The 27,878-nt window shown below is 42.9% G+C and overlaps 1 protein-coding gene and 1 pseudogene across 11 annotated transcripts in view; one reads left to right on the top strand and one right to left on the bottom strand.

Moving 5' to 3' along the window:
* The window catches only part of FAM193A (family with sequence similarity 193 member A), a 165,602-nt gene that overhangs the window by 39,052 nt on the left and 98,672 nt on the right, over nucleotides 1–27,878 (top strand). The window contains exon 1 of one of the 11 annotated variants that reach the window (XM_058719612.1): nucleotides 19,524–19,753. The exons of 9 other annotated variants lie outside the window; for them this stretch is intronic. The gene's annotated coding sequence lies outside the window, so the exon portion shown is untranslated. Of the gene's footprint in view, nucleotides 1–19,523; nucleotides 19,754–20,159; nucleotides 20,319–27,878 lie in introns of those variants that run through there. One more of the 11 variants, XM_058719613.1, reaches the window with a different exon arrangement.
* LOC131508105 (Golgi SNAP receptor complex member 2-like) lies at nucleotides 860–1,499 on the bottom strand (annotated as a pseudogene).

The following is a 27,878-nucleotide window of genomic DNA, read 5'->3' as shown; positions in this document are numbered from 1 at the left end:
CCGACTGAGCCACCCTAGGATACACCCATTTTAAACATACAGTTTTCTGAGTATGGATGAATGTTTACCATACTTAGGAAATTTCTGGGGTACCTGGGTGGCTCAGTCGGTTAAGTCTCCAACTCTTGGTTTTGGCTCAGGTCATGATCTCACGGTTCATGAGTTCTAGCCCTGCGTTGGGCTCCAGGCTGACAGAGCAGAGCCTGCTTGGGATTCTCTTTCTCTCCCTCTCTCTCTCTCTCTGCCCCTCCTCTGCTTGTACTCTTTCTCTCTCTCAAAATGGACAAACTTAAAAAAACAAGAACAAAAAACCCCTAGGAAATGTCCATCACCCCACCCAGTTCCCTCAAGCCCTTTGCCAGTCCACCCCCTCTCCTCTGGCCCCAGGCAGCCATTGATGATTCTTGATAGGATTTGACTAAAACCTTGCATCTTGCTGGCTATATTTTCTGTTCATTTATCTTTTGTTTTCTTTTCCCCCTTTTTTCTGCCTCTTCTCGGTTTTATTTAGCATGTTTTATGATTCCGTTTCATCTCTTCTGTTGACTTACTATTCATACCTCTTAAAATATTTTATGCTTGTTGCCTTTGGGCTTACGGTGTACATTTTAATTTTTTGAATTTGTTTATTTTCAGAGAGAACATGTACTTCTTTCATTTCCAAAGCACCATGCATCTTGGTGACACTAGCTTCTCTACCAAGGTGTCACAGAAAGCAGATTTGAAATTCCCACTAGGTTACAGATCACAGTTACTTCCAAGTGATCGTCACAGTTAAGACGGCCATGTGTTTCGGTAGGCCTCCTTTGGGCTCCCCTTTCTCTTTCACGCACCCACACTCACACAGTGGGCAGGTCCTTCAGCCAGTGGGCGTGGCTGGCTCACTCCAGTACTGCCCCCCGAGGAACATGACCACTCGGGTGAGCGACGCCCCACGGATCATACAGCCCTGTCCTGGAAAGCCACATCACTGTTGGATAAGCCCAGCATGTTGGCAGTGTCCGAGATCTTCTGAGTCCCCTTCAAGGTCAGTCTCTGGGCCCTCAGTCCTTCCAGAATACTGTGTCCGACTCCACTGAGGCCATCCATGCCATGGTGAATTTTCTGGAGGGAAGAGTCAGACCACAGTGAGTCATGCATTAGGGTGGTGGTGTCAGAGTCATTAGTGGTGGAGGTGGCACCCAGAAGCTCCTCTTGCTGTCTTGTGTCTTCTGCTGCGCCCTTGTGTACCACTGATGCTGGAAGTTTCTGAGAGCAGTCTACAGGTACTGGGTGTGCTACTTTAACCTGTCAGTGTGAAGTGTGGCGTTCTTTCTTTGGTTAGGGGGCTCTTTGCTGGACATAATCCCTAGAAGTTCTAGACGGCTGAATAATCTGGTCTGTGTTTGCTTAGATTTTGTTTTCTGCTAAATACAGAGACTATTTGTCTGTCATCTCAGTCCCATGTGAGACTGGGCCTTAGGGACCTGCTTGTGTGTTTGCTGGTGTAGCAACTCCATGTTGCCAGCCCCCACCAGGTCCGGTCCTGGCTTTACAGTGTACATTTAAGGAAAAAAAAATGTTTTAAGTTTATTTTTGAGAAAGAGGGACATAGCATGAGTGGGGGAGGAGCAGAGCGAGAGGGAATCCGAAGCAGGCTCCAGCCTCTGAGCTGTCAGCACAGGCCCAACGCGGGGCTCGAACCCACGAACTGTGAGATCATGACCTGAGCTGAATGGGACGCTTAACCGCCTGAGCCCCCCAGGCGCCCCTACAGTGTACGTTTTAAATTCGTGCAAAGTGTACCTTCAAATGATATTATATTGCTTCACAGCGTAGTACAGGCATACTGGTTTCATATTGTGCTCCGCAGATACTGTGTTTTTTACAAATTGAAGGTTTTTTTATTGGTGCCGTTTTTCCAAAAGCCTTTACTCCCTTTGTGTCTCTGTCTTAGGTTAGTAATTCTCGCAATATTTCAGAGTTTTTCCTCATTATTATGTTTGTTATGGTGATGTGTGATCAGTGATCTTTGATGTTACTATTGTACTTGTTTTGGGGGCACTATGAACTGTGTCCATTAAGACTGTGGACTTAATTGATAAATGTGTGTTTTCTAGCTGCTCTGTAGAATGTCAGTCACCATCCCACAACTCTCGCTTTCCTCAGGCCTCTCCACTCCCTGAGACACAGCAGTACTGAAATTAGGCCAACTAACAACCAACCCTACAGTGGCCTCTGAGGGTTCAAGTGAAAGGAAAGGTCACGCATCTCTCACTTGAAATCAAAAGCTAGACATGATGAAGCTGAGTGAGGGAGGGATGTCTAAAGCCAAGATAGGCCGAAAGGTAGGCCTCTTGTTCCAAACAGCCAAGTTGCAAATGCCAAGGAAAAGTTCCTAAAGGAAATGAGTGCTACTCCAGTGAGCACATGAATGATAAGAAAGGGAAATGGCCTAACTGCCGGTAGGGAGAAAATTCCAGTGGTCTGGAAGGAAGATCAAAACAGCTGCAATACTCTCTTAAAGCCTCTTCCAGAGCAAGGCCCTGACTCTCTTCAATTCCGTGAGGGCTGGGGGAGGAGAGGAAGCTGCAGAAGAAAAATCTGAAGCTTGCAGAGGTTGGTTCATGAGATTTAAGAAAGACGCCGTCTTGGGGCGCCTGGGTGGCGCAGTCGGTTAAGCGTCCGACTTCAGCCAGGTCACGATCTTGCGGTCTGTGAGTTCGAGCCCCGCGTCGGGCTCTGGGCTGATGGCTCGGAGCCTGTTTCTGATTCTGTGTCTCCCTCTCTCTCTGACCCTCCCCCGCTCATGCTCTGTCTCTCTCTGTCCCAAAAATAAATAAAAAACGTTGAAAAAAAAAATTAAAAAAAAAAAAAAAAAAAAAAAAAAAGAAAGACGCCGTCTCCATAACACCAAAGTGCCAAGTGAGGCAGCAAGTGCCGATGGAGAAGCTGCAACAAGTTCTCCGGAAGGTCTAGCTAGGATAATTCATGAAGGAGGCCACACTAAACAATGGATTCTCAGTGTAGACGAAAACAGCCTCATTTGGGGAGAAGACTGGGACTGTCATCGCTAGAGAGGAGAAGTCAGTGCCTGACTTCAAAGTTTCAAGGGACAAGCAGATTCCCTTGTTAGGGGCTAATGTAGCTGGTGACTTGAAGTTGGAGCCAGTGCTCATTTACCTTTGGGAAAATCCTAGGGCCCTGAAGAACTGTGCTGAATCTACTCTGCCTGCGCTCTACAGATGGAACAACAAAGCCTGGATGACAGCATATCTGTTTACGACATGGTTTACCAAATATCTTAAGCCGACTGTTCAGACCTACAGTTCAGAAAAAAAGATTCCTCTCAAAGTAATACTGCTCATTGACATTGTACCCAGTCACCCAAGAGCTCTGGTGATGTATAGCAAGGTTAATGTTTTCATGCCTGCTAACAGACTATCCATTCTGCAGCCCGTGGTGCAAGGAATAATCTTGACTTTGACTTTTTAGTCTTACTACTTAAGAAACACATATCTTAAAAAATATAAGGCTGTAGACGCCGTAAATGGTGACTCTTCTGATGCAGCGTAAATTGAAAACCTTCTGGAAACGATTCACCATTCTGGATGTCCTTACGAAAATGTTTCTTGCCGTGGCTCATGGGAAGAGGTCAAAATATCAATATTAACAGGAGTTTGGGAGAAGCGGGTTCCAGCCCTCATGCAGGACTTTGAGGGGTTCAAGACTCCGTGGCGAAGTCGCTGCAGATGGGGTGGAAACAGCAAGAGAACTACGATCAGGGGCTGAATGGCTGCGATCTCAGGATAAAACTTGAACAGATGAGGAGCGCTTCCTACGGAGGAGCAAAGAAAGTGGTTTCTTGAGGTGGATTCTGCTCCTGGTGAAGATGCCGTGAAGACGGTTGGAACGACAACAAGGATTTAGAATATGGCATAAACTTAGTTCATAAAGAGCGGCAGGGTTTGAAGGGACTGACTCCAATTTTGAAAGACGTTGTACTGTGGGTAGAATGCTGTCAGACAGCATCACGTGCCACAGAGAGATCGTTTGGGAAAGGAAGAGGCGGCAAATTCATTCTCTTGTTTTGAGGAACTGCCACAGACACCCCAGCCTTCAGCAGCCAGGACCCTGATCAGTCAGCAGCAGTCTGCGTCAAGGCAAGACCCTCCACCAGCAGAAAGGTTGCAGCTCGCTGAAAGCTCGGATGATGGTTAGCATTTTTAATAGACATTGTATTTATAGTAATTTTAAAATAAGATACAAAGTTCAAGTATGTACATAATTTTTCTGCTATTGCACACTAATAGGCTACAGTATACTAGTGTACTGGGAAAAAGAAATTCATTTGAGTGGCTCTTTGCAGTGGTCTGGAGTTGAACCCACAGTCTCTCTAAGGTCTGCCTGCCAAAGGGCCTTTACATAGTGTATTTCCAATTCTCTGATGTTATTTATTTTGCATTTATATGTGCTATTAACACACAGTACTCACTATTTTTGCTTTTGAAAGTTATCTTTTAGTGCAATTCTTGAAAAAACAGAAAAAGACTGATTTTATTTTACTTGCTTTATGTTTTTAGGGCTCTTCATTTCTTTTTGTAGATCCAAGTTTCAGTATTACTCAGATTCTTTCTGCCTGAAATATCTTACATTTCTTGTAGGTTAAGTCTCCTGGCAATGAATTTTCTTCAGTATTTGTTTCTGAGAAAATCTTTCTCCATTATTTTTAGAAAGATATCTTTGCTGGGTATAGAATTTTGACTTAATAGGTGGTGGTTGTTGCTTTTCCCTTTCAGTACTCTAAAAAAGAAAAAAAAAATCACCGTCTTTTGGGTTTCATGTCCCCATCCTTCCCCCTCCCCCCCCACTAGGAACCCTGCTGTAATCCTTGTTTTTGTTCTTCTGTGTCTAATGTCTCTTATCTCTGGCTGCCTTCAAGATTTTTCTCTTTTTCGTTTGTAGCATTTTGGAAGTGATATAATGAGGCAGGGTTTTTTTTGTTTTTTTTTTTTTTTTTTAGCCTAATTGATATTCTCTGTGCTTCTTGGATCTTTGGTTTGGTGTGTCATTAGTTTTGGAAAGTTCTCAACCGTAATTTCTTCTGCTCTGTTCACCTCTTGCTAGGGTTCTGATTACCTATAAATGAGAATGTTTCCTATTGTGTCACACTTCTTGTTTGTTCCCCCCACCGCCCACCTTTTCTTTTTGTGTTTTAGTTTGGGTGAGTTGATCTGTCTTCAAGCTCACTGATTCTGTAGTGTTCATTTCCCTGCTGAAACTACCTTTCTGATGTAGCATGTTGTCCACTTTTTCTGTTAATAGTCTTTAATATATTAATTATATATAGTTATTTCAAATTCCCTGTTAGATAGTTCCAACACCTGCTTCATGTCTGAATCTTGTTTTGATGATTGCTCTGTCTCTTGGGAGTGTGGGTTTTTTCCCCCCCATGCCTTTTATATGCTTTATAATTGTTTTTCAAAGCCAGACATACTGTATAGGACAGTAGAAACTGAAGTAAATCATTTTTATGCCTGGAAATGGACACAGCTTTCTTTCTATTTGGTCTTTAGTGCTGTAGTTTGTATTACTCTCGTTAAAAGTAGACCTAGGTTTACTGTTGATTTATTGTTGCTTTGGTTATTGTCAGTGCACCACAGCTGTCAAAGTTCTGTAGCAATGGCTTATGTTTAGTGTGAAGGTGGGTTACCAGAACTCTGTAATTCTGAGTTTTAAGCCTTCCTTATTTGTAGTACTTCACAAAGTGTATCTTTGCACACCCTTATTCCTCTCCGTCCTTCCTGGTAGTAGTCTTCAGTTGGCTGTTATTTGAAGCTTTTTTATTTAATCATGTTTGGTGGTAGTGTGGTGCTGTCTTCATTATTCTGAGTAAGACTCCGTGTTAGGCATGTATGGCAACCCTGAGTCTTGGGGAGTGGCCCTCTTGGTTCTTCTGTCCCTTCTTCCTTGGCTCAGGTTATGGGCTCATTGTGTAATCCTGCCCCTTCTCCAGGAGTAAATGCCACCCCCCCCCCCCCCATTCCCTTCCCCAAGTTGTAATGAGTGTTCACCACAGCCCTCCCTGTACAGATTAAGGCTTTTGTTCCTTAGTGGAGATGGAAGGGAAGGACCTGGCTGAAATTTCTTGCCCCTCCCACTTGGCTGCTGCTCCCCTGCCCAGTTCTGTGCTGCCATCAGTGCTTCTTAGGGCTCTTTCACGTCTTTTCAGTGACCATCCTGTGGGTTTCGTAGACAGGTTGCAAAGGGATACGGACTTCCCCAATTTCTGTGACCCCAGGAGTTGTCCTGACAGTTTGCAGTCTTCACAATTTGTCATCTGGTCATAACAGTCTTCTTACCAGTGCCACATTGCATCCACCTCAGGTGAGTGTGTATGCTCTTTCCTTGAAGGCACTCGGAGTTTGGGCCAATTTGCTCTGTGACCTCAGTTCCCTGGTAGCTTCAAAAAAAGTCTTGGACTTGAAATTAGTTGGTTTTCATTGTTAAGTGTGGGAGCAGTCCATGCTGGGGCAGAAGCCAGAAGCAACCTTCCTCTGTCTTGAGGAACAGAAAGAAGTTTTATAAAGCTTGATGAAGTCCAGTTCATCATTTTTTTTTCTTTTATCGTTAGTGCTTTTCAGGATCCTAAGAAATCTGTCTACCCCAAGGTTGAAATCTTTTGTCTACTCTAAGGTTGGGAAGATTTTTTTACTTTGTTTTCATATTAAAGTTTTATAATTTTAGCTTTTTATGTTTTTAAAGATTTTATTTTATTTTATTTTATTTATTTTTTTTCTAAATTTTTTAACGTTTTTATTTTTGAGAGAGAGAGAGAGAGAGAGAGAGGGAGTGAAGGTGAGCGGGGGAGGGGGAGGGGCAGAGAGAGAGAGAGATGGAGACACAGAATCGGAAACAGGCTCCAGGCTCCGAGCCATCAGCCCAGAGTCTGACGCGGGGCTCGAACTCACGGACCGCGAGATCGTGACCTGGCTGAAGTCGGACGCTTAACCGACTGCACCACCCAGGCGCCCCTAAAGATTTTATTTTTAAGTAATCTCTGTACCCAAGGAGAGGCTTGAACTCATGACCCTGAGATCAAGAGTCGCACGCTCCACTGGCTGAGCCAGCCAGTGCCCCTATAATTTAGCTTTTATGTATAGGTCTGTTACCCATTTCACATTAATTTTTACAGTGATGTTAGGTAAGGTTGGAGGTGTTTTCCTATGGATTTCCAGTTGTGTATCATTTACTGAGAAGCCTCTTCCTCACCAACTGAATTACCTTGTTCTTTTGTCAAACATTTATTTCTTTTTTCAAAACTTTTTTTATTGTTAAATGCTGTAAAAGAGCATAAAATGAATGTATAGCTCTGTAAATTATTTGAATTTGACCCCTAGTATGAGTACCAGTCAGATAAATAGAACATTCTGGTGACTCTAAAAGCCCACTAAAGGTTGGTTACAGTTCCCTTTCTTTCCCTTTGTAGGTAACCACTAAGCATACATACCTAAACAGTATAGTTTTGCCTGTTTTTGAATATTACATAAATGGAAGCAAACTACCTACAGTCTTTGGTATATGGCTTTTTTCATGCAATAATATTTGTTTTGAACTGAGCTACAATTTGATCATTTTATTGCTGAGTAGTGTTTCACTATACGAACAGACTACAATACATTTATCCATTCTATAGTTGATGGGTATCTGGGCTATTTCCAGTTTGGAGCTGGTATGAATAATCTTGTACAGGTATCTTGGTGCCTACAAAACAAGGTATCAGGAAAGGTATGTATTTAGAAGAGAAACTACTTTGTCATAATATATTGTGTTTTTGAAGTCTTAAAATATAGTGTGTGTTCCCCAACATGGTTATACCTGTTTCCACTCTACCAGCAGTGCACCAGAGTTCCCGTGGTTTTGTTTTTTTGCCTAAATGGTCACAGTTGTTTTTTTCTTTTAATTTTTTTAACGTTTATTTATTTTTGAGACAGAGCATGAATGGGGGAGGGTTAGAGAGAGAGGGAGACACACAATCTGAAGCAGGCTCCAGGCTCTGAGCTGTCAGCACAGAGCCCGACGCGGGGCCTGAACCCATGGACAGTGAGATCATGAACTGAGCCGAAGTTGGACGCTCAACCTACTGAGCCACGCAGGTGCCCCAACACAGTTTTTTTTTTTTATTTTAGCTACTCTGCTTGGTATTTTACTGTGATTTTAATTTACATTCTTTGACTATATGTTAATTGACCATTTGGATATCCTTTTTTTGTGAAAGCCTGTTCAAGTCTTTTGCTCATTTATTTTCTATTGAGTTTTAGATCTTTTTCTTAGTTTTTTTTCTTTCTTAATGCTGTCTTTTGTCTAGAAGTTTATTTAAAAAATTTTTTTTAATGTTTATTTTTGAGAGAGAGAGAGAGACAAGAGTGTGAGTGGGCAAGGGGGTAGAGAGAGAGGGAGACATAGAACCCGGAGCAGGCTCTAGGCTCCGAGCAGGCTCAGCACAGCACCCAACGCAGGGCTCAAACTCATGAACCGCGAGATCATGACCTGAGCCGAATTCAGAGGCTCAACCGACTGAGCCACCCAGGCACTCCTGGAAGTTTATTTTTAAATAGTTAGATCTGTTCACTCCTTTATGCTGTAGTTCTTTTGATGTCTTGCTTTAAAATGTTTTCCTTCACTGGAGATCATGAAGATACCAATGTTATTTTTCACATTTAGGTCTATAATTTGAAATTGATTTTTGTATATCATGTGATGTACGGATTATATTTTATTTTTCCTTCATTTGGATACATAGTTGTCCTAATACTATTAGTTAAAAAGAATGTTCTTTCCACAGTGCTGTGGAATGCCATCTCTGTTATAGAGTCTATAAATATCTTGGTTCTGTGTTCTTTGTCTGTTTGTCTATCCTTGGATCAATACCATTCTCCCTCAGTTAGTGCAGCTATTTTTTTTTTAATATTTATTTTTGAGAGAGACAGCATGAGCAGGGGTGGGGCAGAGAGAGAGAGAGAGAGAGAGAGAGAGAGAGAGGAGGGAGGGAGGGAGAGAGAATCCCAAGCAGGCTCCATCCATACTGTCAGCAAAGAGCCCAACATAGGCTCGATTCCATGAACCATGAGATCATGACCTGAGCTGAATTCAAGACCTGGACATTTAACTGACTGCACCCCCCCCCCCCCCCCCCCCCGGCGCCCAGTACAGCGTTTTAATAAGTCCTGGTAGTCCTCCTTGTTTTGGTTATTCTTGGCTCCCTTGTCCTTTTATGTAAATTCTAGACTCTCGGTTTCCATATACAGATTTGTTTGAATTTTGGTTCAAATTCCATTGAATATATATAGATCAGTCTGAGGAATGATGACATTGTCACCTCGAGTTTTGCATCTTTGAAGCTGATACTTTTCTCCATTTATTTGAGTATCTGTACTTTTCTCAATAAAAATGTATAGTTTTCTCTAACTTTGAGTTTTCATCTGTAAGTGTGTGATTTCCGTTTACTTTGGGTGTCTTTGCTTTTGTCAATGAAGATGTATAGTCTTCTCTTTTAGGTATAGTTTTCTCTTCATGGTTTCCCTCTAGCTTTCGATTTATTCTTTGGCATTTAATAAGTTTTAAAATCACTTAACTTAGAAACAATTTCAAATTTATAGAAAAGTACAAAAATATTACCAAATTTCTATATCCTCTTGGCCCAGATTCCCCAACTTTTGGCATTACATTTGCCTTATCATTACATCTCTCCCTTCCTTTCTCTTCCCCTTCTTCTCTCTATACACACATGTATATGTTTTACGATTTTTCTCTGGGCTCCCTTGAAGAAAAATTATAAACATAGTGTCCATTACCTCTAGTATGAATGTGTATTTTTCTAAAAACAGGAACATTCTTCTCCATATAAATTGTATACCTGTCAAATCAGAAAATTAGCATTGTTATAGTATTAACATCTCACCCACAGGTTCTTTCAAATTTCACCATTTGTCCCCCAAATGTTCTTTTTTTTTTTTTTTTTTTTTTAAATTTTTTTTTTTTCAACGTTTTTTTATTTATTTTCGGGACAGAGAGAGACAGAGCATGAACGGGGGAGGGGCAGAGAGAGAGGGAGACACAGAATCCGAAACAGGCTCCAGGCTCCGAGCCGTCAGCCCAGAGCCTGACGCGGGGCTCGAACTCACGGACCGCAAGATCGTGACCTGGCTGAAGTCGGACGCTTAACCGACTGCGCCACCCAGGCGCCCCCCAAATGTTCTTTTTTTAAAAAAAAAAAAATTTAATGTTTATTTATTTGGGGTGGGGGATGCAGAGAGAGGGAGGGAGGGAGGGAGAGAGAGAGAGAGAGAGAGAGAGAGAGAGAGAAAGAGAGAAAGAGAAAGAAAGAAAGAAAGAAAGAAAGAAAGAAAGAAAGAAAGAAAGAAAGAAAGAAAGAAAGAAAGAAAGAAAGAAAGGAAGAAAGAAAGGGAGAGAAAGAGTCCCAAGGAGGCTCCATGCTGTCAGTAGAGAGCCCGACACAGGGCTTGATCTCAGGAACTGTGAGATCATGAGCTGAGCTGAAAGCAAGAGTTTGGATGCTTAATCAACTGAGCCACTCAGGCACTCTGCCTCCCCCCACTCCAGAGTGTTCCTAATAGCAAAAACAAATGAAAGAACTTTCCTCCCTGTTCCTTTATGGTCCAGAATAAGTTTCAAGATCACTCACTGCATTTGGTTGCCATATTTGGAATTTCTCAGTCTTTTGTCTTTCATGACCTTGACTTTTTTTTTTCTTTTCCAGATTTTATTTTTTGGGGCACCTGGATGGCTCAGTCGGTTGAGTGTCCGACTTCAGCTCAGGTCATGATCTCATGGTTCATGGGTTCGAGCCCCGTGTCCGGCTCTGTGCTGACAGCTCAGCACAGAACTCAGATTCTGTGTCTCCCTCCCTCTCTGCCCCTCCCCTGTTCATGCTTTGTCTCTCACTCAAAGATGAATAACAACAACAACAAAAAGATTTTATCTTTGAGTAATCTCTATATCCAATGTGGGGCTCAAACTTAACAGCCCCAAGATCAAGAGTCACATGCTCCACCAACTGAGCCAGCCAGGCACTCTGACCTTGACATTTTTATGAGAGACTGCACACTTGGTAGAATGATCCTTAACTTGGGCGTATCTGAGGTTTCCCCCTGATTAGACTCAGATTTTGCATTTGAGCAGGAATTTCATACAAGTGATGCTGTGTTCTTTGTAGCACATCATCTCAGGAGTTTGTGGTGTTGATTTGTTCCATTATGGGTGGCGATAACTCTCACCTAATGGTTAAGCTGTTATCTGATTGGTTTGTTCACTATAAAGTTAATAAGAATCTTGTATTTACTAGTAATGATTAGGTAATATCTTTTGTAGGGAAATACTTTGAAGTTGTTGTAAATGTCCTGTTTCTCATCAGACCTTCTCCCTCTGGTTTTAGCATCTGTTGGTGATTCTTAGTTGAGTCCAGTAAATCTGTGGTAGCCAAATGGTGACCTTTTAATGTTGTCATTCCTTTAGCGTTTATTGACGCTCTGCAGTAAGCTAGGGCTCTCCTTTCTTGATATCTGTGTACCCCCTATATAAATATGAACTTACGGGTTTCTGTTTTATGCATTGTATCAAATATAGCCAGATTTGGTGGAAACTTCTGGTTTTAATAGGTTATGTGCTGGCTGCTGAATCCTTTAGACGTATCTTCATTGTTCTTTGAGTCTTTCGTTATAATACCAGAAGTTCCGTTCTTATGTTGAGTTTTTTTCTGCCACAACCCTGAAATCAGCCATTATTCTAAGAAGCCTTGGTTTCTTTTAATAGACCATGGTATTTACAAATCAAAATTTGGGTGCTAGATGTTCTCACAGCCAACAGAGATAGGAAATAAATGTATGTGTGTGTACACTCATCCACCTGTATCGGCTTTTGTGATCTATTAAAACCAGGAGTTTGGGGCGCCTGGGTGGCGCAGTCGGTTAAGCGTCCGACTTCAGCCAGGTCCCGATCTCGCGGTCCGTGAGTTCGAGCCCCGCGTCGGGCTCTGGGCTGATGGCTCGGAGCCTGGAGCCTGTTTCCGATTCTGTGTCTCCCTCTCTCTCTGCCCCTCCCCCGTTCATGCTCTGTCTCTCTCTGTCCCAAAAATAAATTAAAAAAAAAAAAAAAAAAAAAAAAAACGTTGAAAAAAAAAAACAAAAAAAAAACCAGGAGTTTGCACCAGCTCTTTTCAGTTCTGGTCCAGCATTTGGAGTTTATTATGGCCTTCTTCCATTGTATATTTGTGCCCCTCTAATCCTACAGTGAGAAACCTCGCTGCATTATCTTCAGTATATTTCCTCATTTCCTCAGTCCTTGTGTTTGTAGCTAGTCTCCAACTGCCAGCCACGTTTCGCAGCCCTGGCTCCACTGACTCGTGCTGCCCTTGCTTATTATGTCCCTCTGTACCAGCAACACTGGTTCACACCAGCCATAATGGCCAGTTTCCATGAGTGTAGTACCTGGTGGCTTTTTTGTTTTTTTGGTAGATGTTATAAGTGCTAACTTTATTTATTTATTTATTTATTTATTTATTTATTTTTATTTTATTTATTTATTTATTTTTTGCTAACTTAAATTTTTAAAAAAAGTATTTGTTGTTGGTATATGGGAATATAATTTAAAATATTTTGTTATTTATCAACATTTGTAAGATATTCTTATTTATTTTTACATCCTTTTGGGTTTTCTGTGTGTACAATTATATCATCTGCAAATAGTGACACTTCTTGTTCTCTTTTCTAATCATCAGTCCTTTTATTTTTCTTTCCTGACTGTTGTGGCTGGGATCTCTAGGATAAAGTTGAATAGAAATGATGGTTGCAGGTACCTTCAATCTCATTCCTGATGCACTGTTTTGTTTTTACGTTTTTTGTTAATAGATTTTTTTTTTAAAGATAGCCTTTATTTATCATTTTAAGAAAGTTACCTTGTATTCCTGGTTAATTAGGAATGTTTTTCTTAATGAATGGATGTTCAGTTTTATCAAAAGCCTTTTCTGGCATCTGTTTAATTACATGGTACTTGTGTCTTGTTCTGCAATGTGATAAAGTAATTAGAAAATCAGCTCAGTGTTCAACTATGAATTCGTGGGTAAAAACCCACTTTGCCATAGTAGTATCCTTTTCTGTCTATTGCCAGATTCAGTTTGCTCATACAATTATTTAGAATTTTTTTGAATTTATTTTCATGAATGAGAGTAACTTGGAATTTTCTTTCATCTGTTGGATTTCAGGATGTAGATTATGGTTAATTTTTGGTGTGTACCTTTTTCTGTTATCTGGAAGAGTTTGTCTAAAATTAGACTTATTACGGGGTGCCTGGGTGGCTCAGTCGGTTGGCGGCCGACTTCGGCTCAGGTCATGATCTCTGGTCTCTGAGTTCCAGCCCCGCGTTGGGCTCTGTGCTGACAGCTCAGAGCCTGGAGCCTGCTTCAGATTCTGTGTCTCCCTCTCTCTCTGCCCCTTCCCTGCTTGCTCTCTGTCTCTCTCAAAAATAATAAACATTAAAAAAAATTTAAAAAAATAAAATAAAATTAGACTTATTTCTTAAACATTTTGTTTTTGGGATGTTTGTTTATTTTTGAAGGAGAAAGAGACAGAGTGTGAGTGGGGGAGGGGCAGAGAGAGACACACACAGAATCCGAAGCAGGCTTCAGGCTTCGAGCTGTCAGCACAGAGCCCGACGCGGGGCTCAAACTCACGGACCACGAGCTCATGACCTGAGCTGAAGTAGGAGGCTTAACTGCCTGAGCCCCCCAGTCCCCTACACTTATTTCTTATTAAATTTTGCTAGAAGCCATCTCAGCTTGGATTTACATCTGGTCGAGTTTATTTACTAATTAAAGTACTGCTCCAGTTTTTATCTATCTGTTTTGGTAAATTGTACTTTCTAGGAATTCTTTGAACATTTCATCAAACTTTCACCAAAAGTTTGACCTAAATATGTTGATACTTATTTATCGTTATTGGTATTTTAAGTGAGTTTGATGTAACGATGTTTTCATTTTGACCTTGGTGTTTTGTACTTTCTCCTTCCTCTTGAGTCTCGCCATTATCTGTCCATTTTTTTGCTTGTCTGAGAAGCAGTTTTTGGCTTTGTTGGTCTCTGCTAATGCACATGTATTTTGATTTTGATGCCCCACCTATACTCCACCTCCCTTAGCTGGCTGGTGTGCCCATGCCCCAGCGATGCGAGCCCTAGGACTCATACAGCTGTATTTTGGGAAGGGTGCCTTCATCTGAGAAGCTGCCTTGCCCAGGAAGGGACTCCAGCACATCTTCCAGTGTCTGGAGCCAGCTCACCTACGTCGAATCCTCGTTCTGAGACTTACTAGCCAGCGTGAACAAGTTTCTCAAACTCAGCACTTTAATTTTCTCTTCAGTAAAGTGAGGATGGTAATTGGACTCACCATATAAGGCTGTTGGGATGATTAGAAGCTCCTGTACATATTGAGGAGATGAGCCTATTGCCTCTGTATTACAGATATTTTGTCTAAGTTGGTATTAAAAAAAACAACACAGCTTTATGCTTTACAGAAGTTTTAAATTTCTGTGTTATAAAACTTGGGAGTTTAAAAGGATTAAAGTATTTCGAGCTATTGTCAGCTGTAGTCAAATTCTCATTTTCTAGCTGTTCTTTTTCCTATTTGTAAATTATTCCCTGTGACTTCATTTCCTTCTGCTTAGGGCTGGATATTTATTCTTTATTATTAGTTCATAGAAGATGGGAAAAGGGAGAAGTAGTGACTTTCCAGCCCAGTACTGCTCAAGAGAAATGGAATGTAAGCCACATGTAATTGTAAAATTGTTAGTAACCAGGGGCGGGGGGGTGGGGGGCCTCAGTCGGTTAAGCGTCTGACTCCTCAGCTCAGGTCATGATCCCAGGGTTGTGGGATTCTGCCCCGTGTCAGTCTCAGCACTGAGTTTGGAGCCTGCTTGAGATATTCTCTCTGTCTCTGTCTGTCTCTGTCTCCCTCCCTCCCTCCCTCTTACTCCTTCACTCTCCTTCTGCCCCTCCCCCGCTCACTCTCTCAAAAAAAAAAAAAAAAGTGGGGAGGTGGAAAGAGTAGATGAAACATAATTGTTGAAGCTGAGTGATGGGTACATGAAGAGTTCATTATACTATTCTTTCGTCTTTTGTATGTGTTGGGATATTTCCATAATAATGCCTTGAAAGTGTACTGAGGGGGTACCTGGCCAGAGCTTGTGACCCATCATCTCAGTTTGAGCCCCGTGTAGGGTGTAGAAATTACTTAAAATAAAACTGGGTACCTAGGTGGTTTGGTCAGTTAAGCATCTGACTCTTGATCTCAGCTTAGGTCTTGATCGCAGGGTTGCGAATTCGAGCCCTGCGTTGGGCTCCATGCTGGGCGTGCAGCCTACTTAAAAATATTTTTTTTTTAGTAACCATCTTATAAAGGTAAAAAGAAACAAATATAATCAATTTTACCTAGTATATTTTACTTAACCTTAAGTAACCAGCGACAATATTATTTCAGCGTGGACTCGATACAAAAATTATTACTGAAATATTTGCATTCCTTTTTTTATACAAGTCTTTGAAATCTGGTGTGGATTTTATACTTTGCCACGTCTCAGTTTGACTAACCACATTTCAAGTGCTCTGTAGCCACATTTTGACAGTGCCTACCAAGCTGGATCTTGTGTTAGTTTCGGGATCAGCTCAAAGCTGTCTAAAATTGCTTTTGACTTTGCTCTTAAAAATTTTTTTTTTATTGAGGTATGATATACAACATTATATTAGTTGCAGGTGTACAACATAATAAGGCAGTGTTTGTACACACATGATCACCACAGTAAGTCTGCTATCTGTCACCACACACATGTTGCAGACTTTTTTCTTACGATGAGAATTGTTCAGATCTGTTCTCTTAGCAACTTTCAGATATGCAATACAGTATTGTTAACTGTAGTTGTCATGACGTACACAATGATGTCCCTGGGACTGACTTATCTTATAACTGGGAGCTTGCACCTTTTGACCCCCTTCACCCATTTCTCTCCTCCTCCAGCCCTGCCGCTGGCATTGCCAGTCTGTTTTGTCTGAGCTCAGTATTTGTTCTTTTTATTGTCGTTTTTTAGATTCAGCATGTAAGTGAAACAATATGGGATTTGTCCTTTTCTGACTTACTTCACCTTAGCATAATGCCCTCGAGATCCGTTGGTGTTGAGATTTTGTTCTTTTTTATGGCTGAGTAGTGCTCCATTGTGTTTTCTCCGTTCTTCCATTAACGGACCCTTGGGCTGCTTCCATGCCTTGGCTTTTGTAGCTGCTACTGTAGTGAACGTGGAGGTGCAGACATGGTTTTGAGCTCGTGTTTCCGTTTTCTTTGGATACATGCCCGGAAGTGGAATTGCTAGGTCACATGGTAGTTCTGTTTCTGATTTTGTGAGGGACCCCCGTCCTGTTTTCCACAGCAGCTGCACCTGTTTACAATTCCCACCAACAGTGCAGGGGGTTCCACACCTCGCCAACACCTGTTGTTTGTTGTCTTTTCGAGCAAAGCCATTGTAGCGTGTGTGAGGTGAAGACTGTGCTGTTTTTGAATTAAGCTGCTATTTGTAATTGAGGTGTGATTGTCAGCGTTAAAAATACAGATTTCAAAAGCTCTTTGGAGTCTGTTTTTGTTCAGCCATTTATTTTATATATGGTGTTGACCATTGTATCTCACAGATGTGATTTTATACATAATCACATGTATCGCCTATTTAATGCCAGAAAAAATGCTTATACATATATTTAAAGACTATACAGAGGTGCCTGGGTGGCTCAGTGGGTTAAGCATCTGAGTTCAGCTCAGATCATGATCTCCCAATTTGTGGGTTCGAACCCCGTGTAAGGCTCTGTTCTGACAGTGCAAAGCCTGGAATCTGCTTCAGATTCTGTGTCTCCCTCTCGCTGCCCCTCCCTGGCTTGTGTGCGTGCTCGGTCACTCTCTCTCTCTCTCTCTCAAAAATAAATAAACATTAAAAAAAAAAAAGAATATACAGTCTTTGTTTTTCATCAGAATATGAGATTCTAGTTATTAAATTACTGAAAATGAAATAGAGAATATTTTTAGAATTTCTGATAATGTGGTTAAATGCCTTTCACTATAAATGCAAAATTTTCTGTACTTGAGACATCAAAGGAAGGTACCTGAATCTTCTTGCTTCTGGGTATGTCAGTTTCCCATTCCTTAACTGATTTCTGTTACCAGTTTTTGTCTCTTGGTAAAATTGTTAAAGTTTGTTACCAGAGCCTTGGAGCAGCAGATACATAGTCTGGGTGTCCCTATCAGCAATGGAGGATGCTGTTCCTGTGCCAGTTTGGAATCCACATGGGCTGGGGTTGTGCTGGCAGGAGGGAGGGGCCTTAGCCTCAGGTCGGGGTCTGTCACATGTGGGTGGAATGCCGTCATCTGGGCACCGGGCTCTCTCTGCTGGCCCCTCCAGTGCACCAGTGCCCAGTGGTGTAGTCAGCAGTTTGGCAGGCCACCTAGGCAACAGAGGAGATGGCGTCTGTGATCCTGACTGAGCAAGGACAGAGATGGCCAGACCCGAATGCCTTGCGAGCACTGAACGTGAGGGCCCCTTCTCACCACCAGCTGGCCTACCCTTTCAGCTTCCAGAAGTCTTTCTAGGAAAGTTTGCTCTTCTCATGATACAAGTGACACATGCTTCTTGAGACGCAGTTAGGAGCTAACTGGAAGTGGGAGTTATTCTGCCCAGTCTTTCTGCACTTCCGCCTCTGTCACTGAAGCCTGGCTTCCCCACTTCTCAGTCCCTGTCCCCATTTATAGGGCCATCCAGGACTTGAGGTCAAGGCATTTGATTCTACACCTCTTCCCTGAAAGCTACCAGGAAAGAAATAAGATCTCTTCTCTGAAAAGAGGAACCTGCTAGAAGCCTGAGGCACAAACTGAACACAGAGCAGAGAAGGTGGCTGGGAATTGACCCTAAGGTTAGGAGTCCTGGTCTGGAGGAATGTGTGGAGCCATCTTTGCGTAGAGTCACGACATCTGGGGTCGGAGTGGGTTCTCAGAAGCATCAGGAGGGTGTGATGACCAGCAGGCCAGTGGAAGAAAGACCATCCAGTAGGAGAGAGTGAACCCCTGTGCCTTATGTCGGTGGAGTCCAGTGTGATGCTGGAGGGTTGGTGGTGAGCAAGAGCCTTACTGGCACGTTGGAGAGTGAGCGTGGCCCTGCACCTTTGAGCCCGAGGTGCCTGGCTGTGTGTGGCCGTGGAACACCTGAGATGTGCTCTAAGTGTGCGAGTGCACACTGAATGTTGAAGGCTTGGTATGCGAAAAGAGTACGAAACATCTCATTAATAGTTTATGTGGATTACCTTTGATAGAACATTGTGGGTGTTGCTGAGTGAAATATGATGTGAGTAGAATTCACCTGTGGGGTTTTTTTTTTTGGAGTGGGGGTTTAATAGACTTCATTTTTTGGAGCAATTTTAGATTCACAGAAAAATTGAGCAAGGAGTACAGGGAGTTCCCACGTACCCCTCCTCCGTCTTCACACACACACACACACACGCACGCACGCCCCCACACGGTCAGCATCCCCCACCAGAGGGGCGTTTGTGACAGTTGGTAAGCCTATACTGATACATCATCATTAGCTCAGAGTCCATAGTTCCCATTGGGTCATTTGGTGGTGTACATTCTTTGGGTTTGGACAAGTGTCTAATGCTAGGTATCCCTATTACGGTATCACGCAGAGTGGTTTCACTGCCCTAAAACATCTTCTGTGCTCCTCCTGTACCTCCCTTCCTCCGCCAACCCCTGGCAACCACTTTTTTTCTTTTTTCTTTTTTTTTTTTTTTTACTGTCTCTGTGGCTTTGCCTTTTCCAGAATGTCCTGTACATGAAATCAGACAGTATGTAGCCTTTTCAAATTGGCTTCTTTCCCTTAGTAATGTGCATTTAAAGTTCCTCCATGTCTTTTCCTGGCTTGGTGCTCATTTCTTTTGAGTGTGAGTAATATTCCACTGTCTGGATGGATCGTAGTTTATCCATTCACGTTCTGAAGGACATCTTGGTGGCTTCTAAGTTTTGAAATTTTGAATAAAAGTGCTATAAACATTCATATGCAAGTTTTTTTTGTGTGGATCAAAGTTTTCAGCTCCTTTGGGTATATACCAAGGAGCATAATTGCTGGATCGTATGGTAAGAGCATGTTTCGTTTTGTAAGAAGCTGCCAAACTGTCTTCCAAAGTGACCGCACCATTTGCGCTCCCACCGCCGTGAACGAGAGTTCCTGTTGCCCCACTTGCTCACCCACGTGCCTTGGACTTTGGCCTTTCTGATGGGTGTGAAGTGCTGCCTTGTTTTCACCATTGTTGTTAGTGTGTGTGTGTGTGTGTGTGTGTGTGTGTGTGGGTGTGTGTGTTTCAATTTACTGCATAGCTCACATTTGTGGCTTGCATTTAATTTCTCTTAGAAAGGGCTGGGGTGCACAGCTCCAACGGAGTTGAAAAGGAAGGAAAAGAGGTTCCTAGCAGCTGGAGGTGGAAGTGTGGTCCCGAGGAGGGTGTTTTGTGTCTTCAGCCTAGTGGTAACAGTGTGCTTGTATCCTCATGGAAACGATGCAGGAAAGAAGGAAAGATTGATGATCCGAAGAATGGAGGGGAGAATCCACAGAACAGAGTCCTCAAGCAGATGGCGGGGCCTGGTGCGTGAGCAGAGGTCTCACCTAGGCGAGGAGGCGTGTGCTGGGTAAGCATGCCGAGGGGCACAGCTCCAGGTAGACGGCTTGGAGCCTCTGGAAACAAACTGCCAGTGGGTTTTCAAACAGGTCGTCAGGACTTCACACCATCATCATTCTGCAGTGCTGTTTGCAGCGCTGAGTGTTGTCGTAGCCTTTAAATGTTTGCAGTTTCAGCAAGAGGTCTGTGCCCTTCCCCTCGTTGTGAGACCCACGGGAACCAGATGCTTTGACAGGCACCCGCTCACCTGGCCAGGGTGCCCTGTTAAGGCTACGTATCCGGTGGGTCCCCGCCTCCTGCTGCTGCCCGCCTGTGCACCTGCTTCACATGGAAGTCTCTGCTCTGCCTCCCCTCAGCTTGCTCTCCACACCTCTGCTCCCTTTCTTCTGCAGCTCCTGCCGGGAGGCACCCCTCCCTCTTCCTTCGGACTCTTAGCCCTCCAGTGAAAGTTTCTGTGCCTCCTCTCCCTGCCTTGTGAATTTCTTGGACCATAACAGTTTTAGTAACAATCCTGGAGGCCAACTCAGTGTTATCACCACATTCTGTGTTATGGGAAGTTGGGGATTCTGCAAAAGGCAAGTACTTTTTGTGGTTATTATTTTAGGTCACTGGCTAGTCACTGGTGTGGCTGTCCTGGCACCAGGTGCCTCCCTGTGGCCGGGTGTGGGGTGGACGGAGGGGGCTGCCCCTGGCCTGGGTGCCCAGGTCAGCAGGGCCATGTTGGTGACGAGCTTGCGGAGTGTGTTGACTGGCTACCTTTGGAATTACCTCAGTCACTCAGTTTTCAAGTGTTGCCTATCCCACTTACAGTGTCTGACTCAAAGCCTTTCCGGCTTCTGTTCTATTTATGGGTTTTTTCTTCCCCTCTGGTGATATCTGGGTATTGCTGTAAAGACTGTTAGCACCCTGTACTAAATGACTGGTTACTGGAATTTTCAGATTTTAAACGGGGTGCAAACTATAGCCAGAGAAGTTAGTATACTTTGATATCAGCATGTCATTTGATCACAGTAGGTGATTTGTGGTTTCAAGATAGGTGAAAAAGAATGTAAGAAAGACATATTTCCAGGGCCGTAAGTCTTTCTTAACTGTCTGATTTGCTGCTACTAATAAATTCAAGTTCTTTTTCTCTTTTGCCATATGGAGCTTAAATGCAGAGACCTGAGGTATTCTGTAAACATTTGAATGTGTGAATTGCCATGTGCCAGATGACGGAGCAGTGGCGCTAAACTCGCCCCGGCATCCTGACTTGTTCCGAGGCTGCTTAGACATTTATCTTCTTCCAGCTAAGCAGAATCAAAACAGTCATTGCATTGCTTACTAGACTTCAAAGAGGACTTCCCGTATATACAAAGACCATATTAATAACAGTTACATGCTTAAAACCATTTTATATAACTATAGTTTCTGGCAGAGAGCAGGTACCACTGTGCCTTCATTAGTGCGCAAAGCCACCCTGTTGACTTCTGTAGAACCACTGGGCATTCATAGGTAGGCCCCATCGGAAGGTTGACCAGCAGCTATAAGAAACCAATGGTTGCAGATTTTTTTAGGCTTTCTCTACTTTTTAAAAAATATAAACTGAAATTGAAGTAAATCCTAAAACAAACAACAAAACACAAAAAACCTCACTTCCACATTAGCTGTAAAAAGAATGCTCTCATAATGTAATAATAGGGAATCAGTAATTAATGTTTATTGAATTTTTAGGAAGCACCTTTGAAGTCTTGAAATTGCTAAAAATATTTTACTGTCTGCGATTATATAAATTACATGTTCCAAAACATTAAAATATTTAAATAATTTTGCACCTAACTCATGGTTCTGTTAGCAATTTTATGGTAACTAATTGGAAGAGAACTTAAATCTTAATGTTAGTAATTATTTCCCAAGTAGTACCACTTGCTTACAGAACTTGCATGTGCTTTGGGAAAGCTGAGTTCAGAAAGGAAGCAGAAAAGACTATAGATATTTTAGTGACCACACATGCAGTCATCCCTGGACACAGGTAGCTCACAAAAGATTGTGTGTGAACTAAGCAAGGAAAATGGCGGTGGGAGTAGGGGAGACCAAAGGTGAATTGATGATGTGGAGTAGCGGCTTCATTTCTGTCATTGAGCATTTACTGGGTGCCTGCTGGATGCTGGGTGCTTTGTGGGACTTAAAAATTCTTGAGTGTCACGAGAAGATGGACATTTGAAAGCATAAGGGAGTCGTGTCAAGTATAGAGGGGGTACAGGAATCGGGGTAATTAACTCTGTGGGGCTGTATTGCTTGAGGGGTGGGGAGTAAGTTGGAAGAAAGCACAGTTCGCAGAAAAAGAATGATAGCCCAGTGAGGTTTGTAAGGGTGCCTAACAGCTGCCTGGTAACGGACGGGAGATTGGTGTTTCAGGATTGGAAATGGCATGTACTGAGGCCCCACAGTTGAATGGGGCAGAGGTTTGGAATTTTAAGGAATTTCAGCTGGGTAATTCTGCGGCGACTAAGTGACAAGGGCCTCGTATGTCGTGCTTAATCCTTTTAGGCAGGGGACCTATTGAAGGGTTCAAAACAGGGGAATATTCTGGTCACATGTGCAGTGTGAGAAGCCATCCCGACAGAAGTAGAGGATATGTGGAAAGCAGACAGATGTGTGGGTTGGGGACCAGTCAGGAAGAGACCGCTGTATATTGTCTGAGGCAGGAGATGTTAATGGGACAAAAACAGGCATGTTTGCTTTGCGTTTTGTGTCCATGAGAATCCTGGCTTTAGCCTTCCCTGGGCTGTATGTATGACCTGAGATGTGCCATTATTACCTGACCACCTTTAGTGCTATTATGCCCCAAGATGCCGTATTTTCTTTGGGTCTATAATAAGTTTAGCTGTAAAGTCTTTATTTTAAAAAGTTTATTTATTCTGAGAGAGAGAGAGAGAGCAAGCACATGCAGGGGAGGGACAGAGACAGAGAAGGAGAGAATCCCAAGCAGGCTCCACACTGTCAGCGTGGACCCTGATGTGGGGCTTGAACTCATGACGCAGAGATCGTGACCTGAGCTGAAATCGAGTCAGACGCTTAACCAACTGAGCCACCCAGATGCCCCTACATGTAAAGTCTTTAAGTAGTAAGTCTGAGTTTTTCATATTGCTTTTTTGGAGATTGCTTTTATTTTTATTTTTTTATATATATTTTTAATGTTTTTATTTATTTTTTGAAGGAGAGAGAGAGAGAGAGCGAGCGAGCATGAGTGGGGGAGGAGCAGACAGAGAGGGAGACACAGAAGCTGAAGCAGGCTCCAGGCTCTGGGCTGTCAGCACAGAGCCTGATGCGGGGCTCGAACTCCCGAACTGTGAGATCATGACCTGAGCCGAAGTCGGACGCTTAACCGACCAAGCCACCCAGGCGCCCCTGGAGATTACTTTTAAAACTAGAGTGTAAGCCTAGCAGGAAAATGAATTTGGTATCTTTCTTACATATATACACATTGGCCACAAACGACGGCTTGTACCACAGAGTAGAAAACCAGTTTACTGAGAAAGGATGAAGTGTCTTAAGTCACAGGTGCAGATCTCAGGTGTCCGTGGCACTTGCAAGTGTTTTCAGCAGGAGTGCCAATTTAGGAATAAATATATTCTCTTATGGAAAAATGTCTGGGTTACAACATAGGATCTGAAGTAAGTAAGTAAATCAATAAAATGCCTTTATATAAATACATTTTATCTGTATGTGTGTAGGATTAGGGGGACGACACTTATTTAGTGTTTATTCTTGTACATTTATTTTTAAAGAATATTGACGTAACCAGACTGGGTTTATCCTCCTGTCTTAAACCACTTAAATGAAGGACAGACTATCTCGAACAGCATTGTTCCAACATTGGACAGCAGGCGGTACAGGACAGTGATCTCTGAGAGACAGAGAAACTAAACGAGCTAAGGACTGGCCAAGCTTACTGCCTTGAGAGCATTTGCAGGCTGTGGCTCAGGAAGAAAGGAGGGAGTAGTCCAAAGAGAACCTGGTGGTTTCCTTGGGGTGGGGAGGCCAAAGTAAATTTACAGGGCAGAGTACCAGAGAAGAGAGGGCTGCAAAGAGAAAAAGAGAGTTTTGGAGAACCACGTGGGATTCTCCTTGAATACTCAGCTGTGTCCGGATGAGCACGGGCATGTGTGGAAACTGCGTGCCAAGGAAAGAACCCAGGAAGGGAGTCGTGCAACAGTCCTTGGAGCTCATGCAGGGCCCCAAACAATTTGTGTGCCCACAGCCAGAGTGGGGGAATCTTGTGACACACAGATAGTGCACTCCCAGGGTATTGCCTCAGTAGTGGGGCAGATTGAAGGTGCTCTCATCCTGGGAGCATCTCTACCTTCCCAATGGGATGCTGCCTGATGCACGAATCACCTAATAAAGCCAGTTAGATCTTTAAAAAACAAACAAACAAAAAGGTGTTCTGATCCCACCTCCCAAGTTTTACAAGCAAGCCTTGGGAAGACCAGACTCTTCCCAAATAACCCAACTATGACCCAGAACAAAGCTCAGAAATATTTGAAGGCGTAAAACAATACCCATGACCTAACACGGTAAAGCCTACAGTGTCCAGACTATCTGGTCAGAAATCATGAGGCATGCAGAGACCGACGCAGGCAGGTACGATCCATAATGAGGTACAAAATGAAAAATAGAAACAGACTCAGAAATGACACATGTGATAGAATTATTAGTAGATGTTAACGCAGTTGTCACTATATTCTGTATGTTCAGCCAGATAGAGGAAAGCATGAGCATGTTAAAAGGAAACACAGAATAAAAGAAAACCCAGGTGAACTTCTAGACTTGAACGCGTTGGATGCTGCAGCCGAAGAGGTGACGGAACTTGAGGAGATAGCAATAGAAAGTATCCAAAAAGAACCGTGAAGGAGAAGCCTGCAGGGCAGGGCGGGGGTGAACAGAGCATCAGTGAGCTTTGAAACCGCTTCCCGGGGCCCACTGTGTATGCGTAATTGGAGTCCCTGAGAGAAAGAATGGGAATGAGGAATACGAAAAAAATTTGAAGGAATAATGGCTGAAAAATGTCCAGTTTGTTGAAAACTATAAACCCACAAATCCCAGAAGCTCAGTAAGCTTCAAGCATAAGAAAGATGAAGAAAATTACACCAAGACACATCATCATTGTGTCAGGGAGAACAGCGGTTAAAAGAAAAATGCAGTCAGGAAAAGCGATGCATTAGGGGTGCCTGGGTGGCTCAGTGAAGTGTGCAACTTCAGTCAGGTCGTGATCTCACAGTTCGTGGGTTCGAGTCCCACATTGGGCTCTGTGCTGACGGCTCGGAGCCTGGAGCCTGCGTCACATTCTGTGTCTCTCTCGCTCTCTGCCCCTCCCCCACTCACGCTCGGCCTCTCTCAAAAGTAAATCCACGCTGGGGCGCCTGGGTGGCGCAGTCGGTTAAGCGTCCGACTTCAGCCAGGTCACGATCTCGCGGTCCGTGAGTTCGAGCCCCGCGTCAGGCTCTGGGCTGATGGCTCGGAGCCTGGAGCCTGTTTCCGATTCTGTGTCTCCCTCTCTCTCTGACCCTCCCCCGTTCATGCTCTGTCTCTCTCTGTCCCAAAAATAAAAAAAAAAAAAAAAAAAAAAACGTTGAAAAAAAAAAGTAAATCCACGCTAAGAAAAAATTTTAGAAAAAAGATGTATTATGTATTGGACAAAGATAAAGACGGCACGGCGCAAGCCAGGAGATGGAGAGAGAACAGCTTTGAAGTGCAGAAGGGCAAGAGCATAACCTGGAATTGCAAACCAGCAAAATGTCGCTTAAAAGTGAAGATGAGATCAACATTTTTTCAGACGTAAAAAGCCAAAAGAATGCATGGCCAGTGGATCTCCATCACAAATATGGTAAAGGAAGTTCTGAGGTAGAGAACAGATGTCACCAGGTGGATATGTGAGTCTGCGGAAAGAAAGAAATACACTGCAAATTGTAAATGTATGCAGAAAATACGTTTTAAATTACTTTAAAATACAGTTGTCCAGTTTTTTGATGTGTATTTTTGAGAGAGAGCAAATGGGGTAGGGGCAGAGAGAGCGGGCTACAGAGAATCCCAAGTAGGCTCGGTGCTGACAGCAGAGAGCCCAGCGGGGGGCTTGAACTCACGAACTGTGAGATCCTGACCTGAGCCAAAGTCAGACGCTCAGCTGACTGAGCCACCCAGGCACCCCTACAATTGTCTGTTTAAAAGAAGAGCAGTGGTGTGCCTGGCTGGCTCAGTCAGTGGAGCAGGCACCTCTTTTTTCTCGGTCACGAGTTCAGGCCCCAGGCCCCATGCTGGGGGTAGAGATTACTTAAAAATAAAATCTTAAAAACTAATAATAAAGCAAAAGCAGCAACAAACCATGAGACTTACGTATAGAAGGAAAATGTCTGACAACAGTAACATGAAGGCCAGCAGAGGGGAATGTAGGATTCTTGTATGTTTAGTGGTCAAGTCTTACTTGATGACTGTGGTAAGTAAAAATGTACACCATGACACTAAAGTGACCACTTCAAACAGAAAAGTGTAGCTCACAGTTCAACAAAAGAGATAGAATAGAGTCATAAAAAATACTCAATTTTTAAAAAGCTGAAAAAGAGGAAAAGGAAACAACACATGGGTCATTAGAAAAATAATTAGGTGATAAATTTTATAAACTTAAATATCCATTTAATATCCACAATTGTATTTAATATAAGTGATCTAAACATGCCAATTTTAAATTAAAAAATTTTTAAAAATTGTAATGTTTATTTATTTTTGAGAGACAGACAGAGCTTGAGCAGGGGAGGGGCAGAGAGAGACACACACACAGAACCGGAAGCAGGCTCTAGGCTCTGAGCTGTCAGCACAGAGCCCAATGTGGGGCTCGAACCCACGAGCAGTGAGATCATGACCTGAGCCGAAGTTGGATGCTTAACCCACTGAACCACCCGGGCGCCCCAAACATGCCAATTTTAAAAGATTGTGAGATAGGAAAAGTATCACGTCCCAGCTATATGCTTTCTGCTGTAATGTGCTGTAAACATAGAGATGTACACAGTAAAGTCATAGGGAAAGACATGCCTTGCCTTATGTAAGTAAAAAGCTGGAGTGGCTCTTTAAGTATCAGAAAAATAGATACCAGAGCAAAGAGAGTAGTTTCATACTGATATAGGGGTCAGTGTATTAAGAGGACGTAACAGTCCTAAATGTCTTTGCACCTAGTAACAAAGCTTCAAAGTATGTGGATGAAAAATTGATAGAACTTCAAGGGAAAACATTGCTGGATCATAGGGTAGTTCTATGTTTAGTTTCTTGAGGAACCTCCATACTGGTCTCCAGAATGGCTGGAGTTTGCATTCCCATCAACAGTGCAAGAGGGTTCCCCCTTTCTCTGCATCCTTTTAGCCATTCTGATAGGTCTGAGGTGGTACCTCATGGTGGTTTTGATTTGTATTTCCCTGATGATGAGTGATGTTGAGCATCTTCTCATGTGTCTGTTGGCCATCTGGATGTCTTCTTTGGAAGAGTGTCTATTCATGTCTTCTGCTCATTTCTTAACTGCATTGTGTGTTTTTGGGTGTGGAGTTTGATAAGTTCTTTGTAGATTTTAGATACTAACTCTTTGTCAGATATGTCATTTGCAGATACCTTCTCCTATTCCGTAGGCTGCCTTTTAGTTTTGTTGATTGTTTCCTTTGCTGTGCAGAAGCTTTTTATCTTGATGAGGTCCCAATAGTTCATGTTTGCTTTGGTTTTCCTTGCCTTCTGCAACACGTCTAGTAAGAAGTTGCTCTGTTGAGGTCAAAGAGATGGCTGCTTTTGTTCTCCTCTAGAATTTTGATGGTTTCCTGTCTCACATGTAGGTCTTTCATCCATTTTGAGTTTATTTTTGGGTGTGGTGTAAGAAAGTGGTCCAGGTTCATTCTTCTGCATGCCACCCTCCAGTTTTCCCAGCACCACTTACTGAAGAGACTGTCTTTTTTCCATTGGATGTTCTTTCCTGATTTGTCGAAGATGTTGACCGTATAGTTGTGTGTCCATTTATGGGTTTTCTGTTCTGTTCCATTGATCTATGTGTCTGGTTTTTTTTTTTTGTGCCACTACCATACTATCTTTATGATACAGCTTTATAATATAGCTTGAAATCTAGA

Source organism: Neofelis nebulosa, chromosome 3 (genome assembly GCF_028018385.1).
Source record: "Neofelis nebulosa isolate mNeoNeb1 chromosome 3, mNeoNeb1.pri, whole genome shotgun sequence".
NCBI lineage: Eukaryota > Metazoa > Chordata > Mammalia > Carnivora > Felidae > Neofelis > Neofelis nebulosa.
This window is presented reverse-complemented; position numbering and strand designations above follow the sequence as displayed.